Here is a 13,735-nt window from a genome sequence, read left to right on the forward strand (position 1 = left end):
GTGACTGCGTCACTTCCTGAGGCGCTCCTTCACAACAAGAGCATGCTCCTTCAGAATAAGAGCCTTTGATACAGCTCCACTGGGGCTAATTTCATCAAAACGACTCCAAATGACACCAAAGTTGTCTGGGTGAGTAAATGATCGTATTTTATGCTAGAAATAAGGTCCAGGTTGTAAAAAAAACGGAAATTATCCTTTAAAGGGGAACTATGCAAGTCTGGTTGCTTTTCTGCTGGTTTCCTAACCCTCCTCCAGGCCATGTGCATTTGTTTTCAATTAAGCCGGCGAGAAATCAGCGGTGGATAATGTTATATATCATACACGTGTTACAATGTATATTTGTGTAGTCTTATCTGTTTTAAGATTATGGGTTATGGGCACGTTTGTATTGCGGTGCCACTGAGACGAGCTGGGACACCGGGTCGGAGGGACTGATCTTGCAGGCAGAGAGCCTCCATACTCCCTGTAACAAGTTACAAGTCAGTTATCTTACCATCACAATTACTCCAAAGCTGTTTTTAATTAAGGTAAAAACCAGTAGGAAAACCAGTAGGACCCCCCCCCCCCCCCCCCCCCGTTTTCCTCTACTAGCATGCTAACCAGCTAGCTTCAGCCTGGTCTGACCGACTCATCACTCTCTTACGGCAAGACACAGCTGCTCAGAGGACGCATTATTCGACTGTAAATCTATCAGTGGCTGAAGCTCTTGGCATGACTGGTATGACAAGATGTGTCGATGCTATGCTAACTATGCAGTAATGACAAAACCTACAAATATCTACTTAAAAACCTTTATCACAACCCCTGCTGTCCATGCTACACTGTATTGTTCAGCCAGACAAAACCCCAACTGAATATCAGTAAACACAGACATTTCTCATGCTGTCCATGGATTAGAAATGTCAAACTGATGTAATTGTGGTCGGCTTTGCTTTCTATATCAGTGCTATGCAGTGTGACTGTGGTCTTATTGCAAACACAGCCCCAGTATAAGTGGGTGTGGTGGATATGCCAACAAACAATAAAAAGTAGTGTAAAACACTATCTAAAGAAACAATGAATGCTGCTAACCAGTGCTGACCTTATAGCGTAGAATTGGCTGTCTTTACAACTCTCAATGCTGCCAAGTGAACAGTCAAGCCAAGGTTAGGCCTGAGCCAAGCCTTACCATAATGGCTTGTTTTATTACACCCAGGACAGATTATTCCAACCATCTCTCCATTGTCAACGACACAGTTCCGTAATACACAGTTTCTCTTTTTTCCTTCTTCCCCCACACATGATCATTTTGTACCACCCAATCAAAACATGCCATGCATAATCTGAAATCAATGAATTATTCAGCACCATTAAAATAATTTTGTTAGCGACTGTTGTGCTCCGAGTGTTTATGAAGTCTAGCTGTACTTTACAGACTACACAAGAAGCAATCAGAGCCATTCAAAGGGAATCAAGTGAAATGATGGAGAAACTGGCTTTTCTACATAATGAGTGGTTTCCTTTGACTGTGACTCAGCCTGTTCATCCTGGAGACGGTGTTTAGCCTTTGCACACTTCCCCGCACATGTAAACTGTATAGATTATGCTTTTATTATGATAAGTCAGGATCCTTATCTGCAACAGTTCGCTTCTGCCAGACTATAGTCGAAGATGGGAGGTTTTCGTCTCTCCTTTGGGTGACTTGGGCCTCATAAGGATGTGCTATTACATCTTAAATACTATAAACATGGTGCTTTCTTGCATTGTAGTAATGACAGGAGCAGATGGGGCAAAAAGAAAAAAACAACATCTGCAGACAGATGATGAAACAAGTGTGTCATCACAGAGTGACTGCTTGATTGGTAGGTTTGGTGTGGGCTTTGTAAATGACAGTGACATGATGATGTATGTCAAAGCATCCAGTGTTATAGACAGACTGACAAATAGGCCACGTTTTCTGTCAGGGCTAATGGACATATTGCAAATGCCTGCTGGACGTGCACTGTGCTGCACGCAGGCCACGCAGCAAACACAACAACTCCTCTTTCTCATGCTCTTGTGATACAAGTGTTCAACCTAAAGCCAAGCTGGTCAAAGGAGAGGCCTAAATAAACATGAACCTCTGTTTATTCCCTTCCCCGTCCCTTTTGCCTACACAGCACCTTATTGTTGCTCACTCAGACAAACCTTGATAATATAGTCCAAGCCCCACCACCACCACCTCCTCCCCCTGCATACACCACCCTCTCGCTTTCTGTCTCTGCACGCGTACACACAAACACACACACGTGCACACACACAGGCACACACGCGTCGCGCGCTCTCGAGTGCAGAACGCGCAACAAGCGAACCAGCGGATGAGAGAGAGAGAGAGCGAGAGAGCGAAAGCCAGGAGAAGAGGAAGAAGAGAGGAGGACGGATGCAAGGCGAGGCTAGGAGCGGGAAACCTTATCTCTCCTGGCTGTCCAGCTGTTGTCTTTTTATTTTTTATCTCAGCACCATTTCATAACACGATCCCTCCCCTGTTTTTCTTTTTCTTTCTTTCTTTCTTTTTTTTAAATCCTGACATATCCCCCATATCCGTCCTGATGTGCTGCTGCGCCTCATCACGATTCTTCAAGGATATGCAAAGCGGCTGCTGTCACGTCGACGTTATTTTCCTTTAAATGCAAGGATGTAATTGAACGACATCGGAAGCGCACGATCAACAATGACAAGTGTGCTCGATGAGGTGTAGAAATCGACGAAGGGAAGCAGAGCGAGCGAGGGTCTGTGCGTCAGTTTGCGCCTAATTATTGTTTTCGTATGTGATCGGTGTATTCTTCATCATCCGTCGGAGCTATAAGGCCTATAGCCCGCATCTCCGGGCATGAAACCCGTGGGAATTATGATACCAACGTGACGCACAGTCACACAGCACAGCGGGGAAGACAACGCGCCTCGACAGGACGGAGGGAGGGTGTGAGGTCCAGCAGAGCAGAGCCCTACACAGTACACTGAACACAGGAGAGGAGAGGAGAGGAGAGGAGAGGAGAGGACGCCCTGTTGTTGTTGGACATATCGCGCTAATGACTGCCGAGTAGCCCCGCAGGTAGCGCCCATCACCGTTACCCCGGCTCAAAATTTTTTTTATTTATTTTTTATTTATCCGTTATATAGGCCTATATATATTTTTTCATGCATCGGGCAGAGCGGAGCGGGAGAAAAGGGGGAGAGTACAGTGGGTGAGGGCGCGGAGAGACGGAATGCGGGAGACGCAGTGAGCGAGGAGGAGGAGGAGGAGGAGGAGGAGGGAAATCGGAGAATTGACGGTAAGATATGGATATAGGCTATAAGGATGCACCCCGCCCCTCCTCTCTCTCTCTCTCTCCCTCTCTCTCCCTCTCTCTACACGCACGCACTAACTCATATGATCAATGCATGGGAAGACAGCGGAGGTGCCCTGCTCCTCTGCTGCTGCTGCTGCTGCTGCTGCTGCTGTCAGGGCCATGTGATGACTGAGGGACATGGATCTGATGCTGATGCTGATGCTGATGCTGCTGCTGCTGTGCTGGGCCTCTGGCTGCTGGCTGCCCTGCTGAAGCTGGGTCAGTGGTGTAGGCTAGGAGTGTGAGGCACCGTGAGTGCTGTGAAATATTCATGGGCACGTGATTGGCCTCCTCTTGGGCGTCTGAGGAGTGCAGGTGGTGGTGGTGGTGGTGGTGGGGGGGGGTGGCACAAATGACTCAGGGTGTCCCACGCTGGCCCACCACCACCACCACCACAGAGGTCTGTCACTCACCAGTGGGGGCTGAATTATGTTGATTATCACACACCTTTCGTTGCCGTGTGTGTGTGTGTGTGTGTGTGTGTGCTGCAGTGAAAAGCAGTCTAAACACAGCACACTGTGAAGGGCTGTTTGGATGTTTGACCCCAGATAGGAGCATGAGGAGAGAAGAGATGGAGAGAAAGACAGCAGCAGACCGAGTGAGAGTCCATTATCAATATTTCAGAGAGGGGAAGAGAGGACTGGGTCAGTGGAGGAGGCCAGGGAGGGAGAGCAGCAGTGACCGTGAAGGGGAAAGATGCAGGGAGAGAGAGAGAGAGAGAGAGAGAGAGAGAGAGAGAGAGAGAGAGAGAGAGACGGAAAAGGGAAGAAGGAGGTGAAGAAAAGAGGAAATGAAGAAAAAGACTAATGGGAGTGGAGACAAATAGCTAGGTGCCTGACAGGACACGTCTTCCTCTGTCAGGCTGAATTTTCTGAGTGCAAAGATGTCGTTTATATTCGTTTTATTTAATTTGCGTAATAGTAGTTGGTTTTGTGTATGAGAGATGAAAATTATGACTGATTTGAAATGATTCACACGCAAAAAATATCTGAGTGCACATTCGGTGACTCACCTAGTGTGTGTGTGTGTGTGTGTGCGTGCGAGCGCGTGCGTGCGTGTGGCCACACTGTGCATGTTAGTTGGAAAGGAGAAAACAAACATAACAAGGTTTGCTTCCATGTAGGGATCATTTACATCAACTGAGGAGAAACTGATTTGTTTAAACCACTCAGGCAGGCACACACACAGGCATGAACACACACACACACACACACACACACACACATTTGGATGGATTTTCTATTATTTGACTTGTAAAAGGCAACATATTTGTCCCTTTTTCTGTTTCACTTCAAACAGGTTCCTATCATGCCTCCTTGCATCAGTCACACACACTGAGTCAGTCGGTAGCTGTGGGCGGATAGAACAGTGTAATATCAGCATTGTGATACAAGACTGCATTTTACATATTAATAAAGCTAATGATTACTTTCCTCATCGATCAACCAGCCAATTATTCTCATGATTAAAAGATTACAGTTTTTAAAAAAAAAAGAAAGGCACAATGAATCACAGTTCCCTGAAGCCTAAGGGGTTGGTTGTTTTATTTGACCAACAATTAAACCCTTGATCACTTATGACAGAAAAAAAATCATATAAAACAAATTAAGGCAGCAAATCTTTGCCTCTGACCCACAGGACATTGAAAACATTTGGCTACAATCGGCACTCAGTTATCACAGTGGTTGTTCAATCAATTGTCAGACGAATAATTACTATGATATTGCTGTGTTTCCATGGGACTGATAGCAGCTTTACAGCTCGGTGATTATAGACAGTGACGACCTGCTTGGTTGTCATATCCATATTGTCTCTAAATGCACAACTTATCAACCTTTTTTTTTTTTTTTTTTTTTTTACAAAATAATAAATACAGACAGGTATTTGTTCAAATACATTTGAGCAAGCAATGTAATTATAATTGAATTACTGTATGCTCACATTGTGGAGCTACTAGGTTGCATAAAATGATATATCATGAGTTTATTTACATTGTAGGGTAAACTGAGGAGTGAAACATTAAAAACCAGTACAAGTGGTATAAAACTAACAGAAATCCTCAGCAGACCTTTCTGACAAAATCCCTGACAGGAGACAAATATTGCTCCAACCTGAAGTCCAGAGCTCTCAGCCGCTCTGCCTTCCTCTTCCAAACAAAAGCTACTGGATGCACACGGCTCTGCTCTGTCACACCTCAGCCAGCGATTGTAGAAGAAGCTGAAGCAGTTTGTGTAGCCATGACATTTTTGTCACGCCTCAGGATCACAATCCTGTTCTTTGTCCAGCGGTTTTGTCTGGGTGACATGTTGAATAGTAACACAGGTTATGCTGACACACAAATCATATTCAGCACAAAAGGGGCAACAGACGGCACGTCACCTCAGTATTTGTCAACAGTATGTTTTGCTCATAACTGTCTTGCTCTTGGAAAAGTAGAAATTTTAACTGAAACCATGTTAGTGTGTGGTAAGTAAGAGCTCGAGATCATATCTATTGCTCAATGGTGCCACTTCTCTAAATCCATTTTTCTGTATTTTATCCTTAAGGAGCCTATGGTTATAAACCCCTTGGTGCTGCAGGCATTTAAAATGTTATAAGACTAAAAGCAACATGTGTTCAGTCAGCTTCATACATTACTGCACCTGTAGATGTGCATCCTGTGATTAACATTCGAAACACATTAGGAATAATTGGCAGCTTTGGTTCCAGCTCACTTCACATATTGGGATTTAGATTTTCCAGGATGTGGGATAGCTTACTGAACCTGCTGATTTATTGTCAAAACTAGGAGCAGAGCTTTTTCAAATCTATTTTACATTTATGTTACTTACTGTATGAGATATTTCCATATCTGATTGCAGGTTGGTTGAGATGTTATATGCCTAAAACCTGACAGTGGGTTATACTGCAGCAGGCTGTTCACCATGCTTATTTGAGCAAAAACATATGACTGATCATTTTTTATCTGTTAATCTATTCATTTTTTGCCTATGCACATCCATGTTGCATTAATTTCCATAGCCAACTTATATCATTAGGATTGACTTTTCATACATTGTTGCCCATAAAGTTGGAATTATTTTGTTTTCAGGCACATTCCTCTTTTTATTCTTATTAAAACGGTGAATTGTGGTTTAATTTTCACAGTGATATGTTTGGACGATCAATAAGGATTTGAGAAGATTTACACTTTATCTATCAAGAATAAATCACATTGTCACAATGATTTCATGAGAAGAGGTAAAAAAAAAATAATAATAATTTCAACTTCATGGGCAACATTAAGAAGAAGCAACCTACTGAAACAATTCTGCCCATATCATCCTTCTTATCATGCTTTCATACTTTGGTTATATGTCCATGAAAAAGTCCATTACATAACATGGGGTGTGAAAAAGTCTTAGCTTTAACTTGCTGAACTCTTCAGAAACCCTGCGTAGCAGATCTGCAGCCTGCTCCAATAGACAAAGGGCTTAAGTCAGTGCCTCTTGTGTCATGTCGTGTTGTAGTGACAACAACTTTTTGACTCTTAAATGGGCATCACCAAACAAGTCAGTCATTCTCCTTTGTGTTCTTTGTCTTCTTGTCTTGTGTTTGTTTGCTTTTCTGTTGGCCCACCCACTGTCTGTCGCCCCACAAGTGTTTTGTCACGCTTCCCAGGCTGTGGAATATGTTACCTGATAAAATAAAGGTTAAATAAAATAATAATAATACAAAAATTAAGTCAGATAAATCGGGCAATGAATATGTTGTTTGTACAAATGTTCCGGAACAATAGTCTGCAACTACTGCTGCTGTTTTCTTTGTTAATTAAAGCTACACTTGCTACCCCACAGGCGAGGTAGCCGAAGCGCACGCACACAAGCTAGGGAGCAGGCGCACCGTATCCATAGCAACCACCAGAGACTCCATCTCGCATCTCCATCAGCACGGAACACACTCTTCTTCTTACTCACTTTCGCTGTGCAGGCAGTCGTTGTCAGCGGTATAGCATCGGCAGTTTTATATTTTTCGGCTGCTCCATATTATGTTTTAAAGGTGATAGTGATTCTCTGTAGCGGGGGTGGGGGGTGGGGTACCTGTCTGCTGTGATTGGCTGCTGCTCCTGCCCTCTCTACCTGACTGGTGGAACAACTCTGGGAGCGTTGGGTTTTTGCAAATCCAATTCCAGGCTGTAGGTGGAGCCAGAGGAGTTGGATTTTTTGTCCTAAATTTCATGTACTTCTAGCAGAATAAAGTAACAGTTCCAGCAAACATGACTAAATAACTGTTCCAACTGTAGCTTTTTTGTTTTGTCAATGAAATGAGAGAAGGTACTAAAAAATGCCACAAGGCAAAGTATCATCTTCAGCTGTATTGTTTTGGCCGATTATCAGCATATTGCATATTCAACATGCCCATGTGAGCAGGGGTCAGGTGATTTGTTTGGTTGGGGGGCCCTGTAAGATCAGGTGCAGCGATGCAACTAAAGGGACTAAAGAGTCAGAAAAAGGAAGACAGGGCAGACTGGCTAAAAGGTGACAGTCCAGCCCTGTTATTTATGAAGCTGCCAATCAGATTTATATCCTTATCAATCAAAGGTACAGGATCATTCTGCATCATTTTGCACAAAAGCTTCAAATCCTTGAGCAGCTGAAACCAGCAAATGCCTTTTTTTTTGGATTTCAACAACTCTGCTTCACACTGTATGCTGATCAGGTGGAAAACAAAACAGTGATAAATGGGCAAACAGTCTCCTCAGTCTCAGACACAGAGAGAGTGCTTATAGGACACAGAGAAATAACATGCTTTTAATCCAGTGAGGCTGCATTCTGGGGTTATGGCCCATTGGCCATAGAGGATAAATAAAATAAAATGAAATAAAAATCTTCATTTTTACATGTGTTAGTATTAAACATTTAGGTTTGTCTTTTATTTGAAGAATATATGAAAACAGATGGCCAGAGATACCAGATGACTTTGAAAATGACTTGGAAAAAAAAAACATGGTCTGGATATATCTGCAAGCAATCTCCTCCTGCTGTTTGCTGCCTGCAACAAGCGAATGATTGACAGAGGGCGACACCTCCATTCCCCAGAGTCACGCATCGACCAGACAAACATATAGGCTCTAAAAAGCCCCGGCCCTCTGGGAGCTGTAGAGGTCAATGGTCTGAAACAGGCTCAGAGTCACAGAGGGCACTGTAGTGTGTTTTAAAATCCTTCCTTAATCCTAATCGTCTGCAACGAGAAAATTCTTGCCATTGATGTTATTAAGAAGTATTTCACACCTAATAAAGCTTTTGCTTTCATTGTGTTGTCAGAAGTCTAATCTCTGCCTCTGCTGTATTAAATGATCTCTCTCTCTCAATCACATGCGTTGCACACACACACACACACACACACACACACACACACACACACACACACACACACACACACACACACACACACACACACACACACATTCATTCATCCATTAGGAGCATAACACTTTAAGGCTGTTTTGTCGCGTTATGCTTCATAGTGATCCACCCTCAGGCTCTGATAGCTCTTAGACCAGAAGGGGGGAGGTTACTCTCCCTCTTTATCTTGATCTGTCTCTGTTGATTTCATGGCCTCCACCTCTAACTGTGTGATTCTTTTGTACCTGATATGATTTCATGTCAGTCTGAATGATTTCTAGCAGGCTGGCTCTAATGGTTTTCAGGTATCGTTTTCTTTCCACAGCAGTGAGTCAGTTAGATTTTCTTTTTTTATCTATTGTTCAAAGTTTCGAGGAGCTAAACCACACAGGATTTATTTGGCTGACTCCTGATCGACCTCTGTCATTAAGGTTTTCTTTTCATTCTTATTTCATCTCTCTGTTATTTTTTTTTTATATTAATGGATTCTTTCTTTTTTTCTGTATTGAAAATAGTCGAATGACAATAACAAGCTCCCCAACTTAAAACTTTAAAGTGTATGCCTTAGCCAACAGTTTAATCTCTGAAATAGTTCAATTCACATTGATATAGAACAGGAAAACATGACAAATCCTCATGTTTCAGAAGCTGGTGCCAACAGATATTTGCCAGTCTTCCTTCATAAATTAATTAACCCCCTAAAGCTCAATGGCATCTGTCATAACAAAACTCACGCTGTGACTCCAAACGCTGTTCAAAACCACAGATCATCATTTTAAAGAGGAGATTAAAACATTTTCCCAACGTACCAAATGTGTCAGGCTGAAATAAAATTATTCACAAACATCTAGACTATTTGATGGAACAGGCAGTGATCAAAACCATGAAATATTTCACTCATTCAGCTCGAATGGGGAGCTGGAGCTGAGGCAGTTCTGAATAAGGCAATTTTAAGATACTTGGGGATAATTGAAAAGAGAAAACCACTGAATTAAAGGGATGAACCACAATTATTGTTGATTGATTTTCTCTTACTATTGCATCACTAAACAGTTATTTAGTGTTTAACTTAAAGGTACATGATGCAGTAAATGCAATGTCTCTGTGTTGCCTGTATGTTTGTGGTTGTGGTGTACATGTACATTAATGCCTGTGTGAGTGTAATTTATTTCACTCCAGGCTCACACTACTCACACACTCTCACTTAGAGACTGCTGCTGCTCCAAGTAGGCCGGCTGGTGGCCTGGGGCTGGAGTTTGGTTGCAAGCTGGGAGCATGGTGCTGCAAACAGGGGGGACTGGGTGTGTGGCTTTGTCAAGGCCCATCAGCATCCTTGCTCTACTTACTCTGCATCAACACTTAAGGGTTTGTGTGTGTGTGCGTGTGTGTGTGCACAAGAAAGAGAGAGAGAGCAATGGGGGTTGCAAGCAAAAGAACATGCTGCCACAAGGGTTTTGGATGAGATGAGACGTATTGTGTGTATATGTGTGTTAATGTGTGTGTGTATGAGAGAGATAAAAAAAATAAAAAAAAACGGAAAGATTCCTCTTCTGCAGACCTTGTGTGCGCGTTCATATCACGGTGGTCCTGGGGCCTTTATTACTACAGTCTTGTTGGTTCAGTGGACTTAAAGAAGGCAGAGGTCTCTTTCTTCTTTCTCTCGCTCTGTGTGTGTGTGTGTGTGTGTGTGTGTGTGTGTGTGTGTGTGTGTGTGTGTGTGCTGGACGCATAAGCACGAGTCTTTGAATGCATGTTGGACATTTGTTGAGGAGTGACCTAAATCTGTCTGCCATCATTACCTAACAAGAAGACGGAGAGAAAAGCAAGTCAAAAAAAGAACACACGCAAGCACACACACACAACACACACACACACTTGCATTTTGACGAGTACCACACATACACGGGACATTCATTATTTGTGGAAGTGTGTAACTACTGCTAGAAAGACAATTGATGGCAATTTTTATAGAAATGAGAGATGATGAAGATTCCTGGAACGGTCTCAAGCACATCAGGAAAATAACCTGGCTAATTGGCCCAAAGACCCAGCCAAAGGATTTAGGGCATTTCTACATTCATGTCAGGAAGCCATGTCTCATGTTCAAGGTCTTGATATTCTGAATGACTGCAAAAAAGAAGAAGAAAGAAACTCAAGTTTGTTCAGAACGTACCTGACTGAGCAGCGTCACAGTGGAAGCGCCATCTTACTCAAGCAGGAATTTCCAAACTTCAGGGACATTGTCACCTTCACGCTAAGGGAAGCAGAGATTCTCTGTAAACAAAATCTTAAAAAAAAGAGGAGTTGCCCATACACAGAAAGTTGAAAAGACACAATAAGTTCAAAGTCACTGGAGTTGTTTTGTCAAGACAGGGAACATCACATACACAGCTGTTCTGAGTTCACAGGAAAACCTCTGGATGAAAGACTGAATATATGAAGTGCAGCAGCAACATCCAGGCTGTAGTGTGAAAGATCAGCATCACAGGAACTCACGTGAAACCTGAAAATGAAAACCCGCATCCTGGCTCCATGACACGACATGATCACCGTCGCTAAAGTCAAACCACTGTCAGCCTCCAATCCAAGCACCAGATGAAGCAGCTACCATGTTGTCTCTCAGTGTGGAGACTGAGGACCATCCATCTCCATGATCATTTCAGTGTGGCTCTCTTCCTTCAGCAATCCAAATTTGCAAAGTCTCATTTGTGCACTGCTGGACACTCAACACAGTCAACGTCCTTAAAGGGATAGTTCACCCAAAATTCAAATTTCACTCATTATCTACTCACCCTCATGTCGACTAAGAGCTGTGAGAATTTCTCATGTTGGGACTTCAATACAAGAGGGACATTACAGACGAGCACTATGGAGGTATTTGGATGTTTTTTGGTGTGTCTTTTTGGACGAAGAAAGTTGGTATCCATTCACAACCATTATATGGACAAATACTGCTGCGCGGACCCCCCTGTAACTAAGAGAAGGCACGGAGGACTCTGAAAATTCTCACAGCTCTTAGTCGACATGAGGGTGAGTAGATAATGAGTGAAATTTGAATTTTGGGTGAACTATCCCTTTAATTAACCAAGATGTTAGCAGTGGCCTGCAAACCAAAACATAACTTGTAACTTTTACAGACAAAAAGGATGCATTACACAAACAGTAATGCAGGATGGAAGGGCTCAGAGTGTGAGGTTACAACTCCACAATCCTCATTGATTTCCGCCCTGCTCACACCAAAGATTGCATACCAGTAAATCAAACACACATTCCTACCTCTGAATTGCAGAAAAATTGGTCTTTTAACAGGACACTGACCATGACAAGTAATCCTGGGAGCACACAGTTCACACAGATCTAGGGTGGAGCATTATAGACAGCTCATTGCCTCACCATTGACTCACCCTGTATCACCAACATGTGTGGATTTGCTATTGAAGAACTTCCTCCTCAGGCTCCATCTGATGCTATCAGGGTATGGAGTTATTTTTGTCTCATTAATATCTGTAAACGCACAGAAGGTGATCTACAAATGTTCCTTGGTTTGCACACGTGTTTTGTTATCCACAAAGGGTGATCTACAAATGTTCCTTGGTTTGCACACGTGTTTTGCTATCCACAAATACAAATGTCTAATTTGTAACTTGTATTTTGGTTTTTACAAATAAATGTGTATTTGTAAATATATTGTATATTTGTAAATGTATAATTTTCCATTTGTAAAAACAAAAAAGCCATTTGTAAAACCGAAAATTCTGTCTGTGAAGTGTGACTCTGCATTTGTGGATCACCAATCACACACACGCATCTCTTTCCGCAATGACGTATTTCTGAGACAATCCTGCCGAGATCCACACAGAATCCACAAACTCACAGCTGCTGATTCACAAAGGGCCGCTCTCCTCACCAGGAGGGGCAGTGTTGGCGAGGAGCTGAATGAAAACTAACGAAGAAGACTGCTATTGGTTTATCTCGAGAAATTATTTTAATTCCCACTGTTAATGCGTCACTTTATTAAGTTTTAATGTTTTTTCATGCGATAAAGTAACTGTTAAGACCCCCAATATGCGGTTAGTTTATCCAAATGACGCCTCTTTGGAAGTTTGCTCCGCCGTTCGCGGAGCAGTGAAGCTCCATCTGTGGAGCAGCTAAGCTAACTAGGCTACCACCGGACGAGCGGTCTATCACAGAGGCTACCGCCGGGCTGCTGTGGTGGTCGGCCGGCTAACCTCCGCTGTCATCCAGGTCTCCCCCGGCTCGTTTTTTCCCCCGGAATGATGAAGCTGGTTAGCCAGCCCACCGCAGCAGCCCGGCTGCTGTTTAGATCTGATTAGATGTTTAGATGTTAGACTGTTTAGATCCCCAATATGTGGTTATTTTTATACAAATGACGCCTGTTTGGAAGTTTGCTCCGCCGTTAGCCTAGTTAGCTGCTAACTAGGCTACCACCGGACGAGCGGTCGATCACAGAGGCTACCGCCCGGCTGCTGTGGTGGTCGGCCGGCTAAGCCGCGGTCTCCTCCCAGGGGAGAAAACGACCTGCATTGTTAATGTCAACTGACTGACCGTTTCATTGTAAAACATTTATTTATTGTTGAAGCGGTGGTGATTGTACATAGCCCATCATAGACTAAATAGTTTTGTTTGTTGATATAGCCTACAGACTACACCACTGAATGAGACAACATGTATCTCCTAAAAATAATTCATCCAGCCGGCGGTAAACCTCTAAAAAACTGCCGGTAGATTGATGGGCTCCTTTTCTCCCCTGGGAGGACGACGCAGATTAGCCGACCGACCACCTCAGCAGCCCGGCTGTTGCTTCTGTGATGATCCGCTCATCCAGAGGCAGCAACCGGGTTGGGGCTGGTCTCTCCCCTGGAATGACGCCGCGGCTTAGCCGGCGGACCACCACAGCAGCCCCGGCTGCTTCCTCTGTGATGATCTGCTCATCCAGAGGCAGCAACCGGTTTACTGAAGTGCTCGTTTTCTCCCCCGAGAAGA

The 13,735-nt window shown here is 43.5% G+C and overlaps 1 protein-coding gene across 4 annotated transcripts in view; it reads left to right on the forward strand.

Annotated features, from left to right (window-relative positions):
• Positions 1-2,349: 2,349 nt before the first annotated feature.
• The window catches only part of LOC146991291 (adhesion G protein-coupled receptor L1-like), a 44,380-nt gene continuing 32,994 nt past the window's right edge, over positions 2,350-13,735 (forward strand). For 3 of the 4 annotated variants that reach the window (XM_085800841.1, XM_085801006.1, XM_085800925.1), the window contains exons 1-2: positions 2,367-3,070; positions 3,170-3,290. The gene's annotated coding sequence lies outside the window, so the exon portion shown is untranslated. Of the gene's footprint in view, positions 3,071-3,169; positions 3,291-13,735 lie in introns of all 4 variants that reach the window. The other variant, XM_085801046.1, reaches the window with a different exon arrangement.

This window comes from Trachurus japonicus, chromosome 1 (genome assembly GCF_045865225.1).
Source record: "Trachurus japonicus isolate A0001 chromosome 1, Traja_1.0".
In the NCBI taxonomy this organism is placed as follows: domain Eukaryota; kingdom Metazoa; phylum Chordata; class Actinopteri; order Carangiformes; family Carangidae; genus Trachurus; species Trachurus japonicus.